Source organism: Hipposideros armiger, unplaced genomic scaffold (assembly GCF_001890085.2).
Source record: "Hipposideros armiger isolate ML-2016 unplaced genomic scaffold, ASM189008v1 scaffold_505, whole genome shotgun sequence".
In the NCBI taxonomy this organism is placed as follows: domain Eukaryota; kingdom Metazoa; phylum Chordata; class Mammalia; order Chiroptera; family Hipposideridae; genus Hipposideros; species Hipposideros armiger.
Window position 1 is genome coordinate 1,293,405 of NW_017731855.1, and position 536 is coordinate 1,293,940.

The following is a 536-nucleotide window of genomic DNA, read 5'->3' on the forward strand; positions in this document are numbered from 1 at the left end:
CATTATAACAGACTGAATTTTGGGAAGAAACATGCACAGTCTGAAAAGATGAGTTAATAGGCTCCTGTCAATCATAAGTGGCCATCAAGAGGCCCTACACCCAGAGAGGAGTAGCCCGTTCTAGAACAGAAGGAAATGCAACTAGAAAGTCCTCGCTATGTGTGGCCCTTGAGCCCCTCTGTTGCTCTGGCCTGCTCCTATCCCTTTGGAGTGTACTTTCGCTTCTAATAAACTGCGCTTTCACCACTGCCTTTTCGTGTCCCGCCCAGTGTTTTGTTTGGGATGCCAAGAACCTGGACACCGTGCCAAGGGGAGTCCACGGGCGGTAACAGTTTCCTCTCCTCAGTGACAAGGATGCTCCAGATGTGACCTGAGGACAAATGTTGAATAGACATCATCACCTTGAATGCTCACAACCATCCTGAAGGCTCCTTACTGGAAGCGCATGAGTGTATGTGGCTGGCCTGACCGCACAGGAGCAGGTAAAGGAGCTGGGCTGCCTTCCTCCCTAGCCGGGAAGGGTGGTCCTCCCTCAT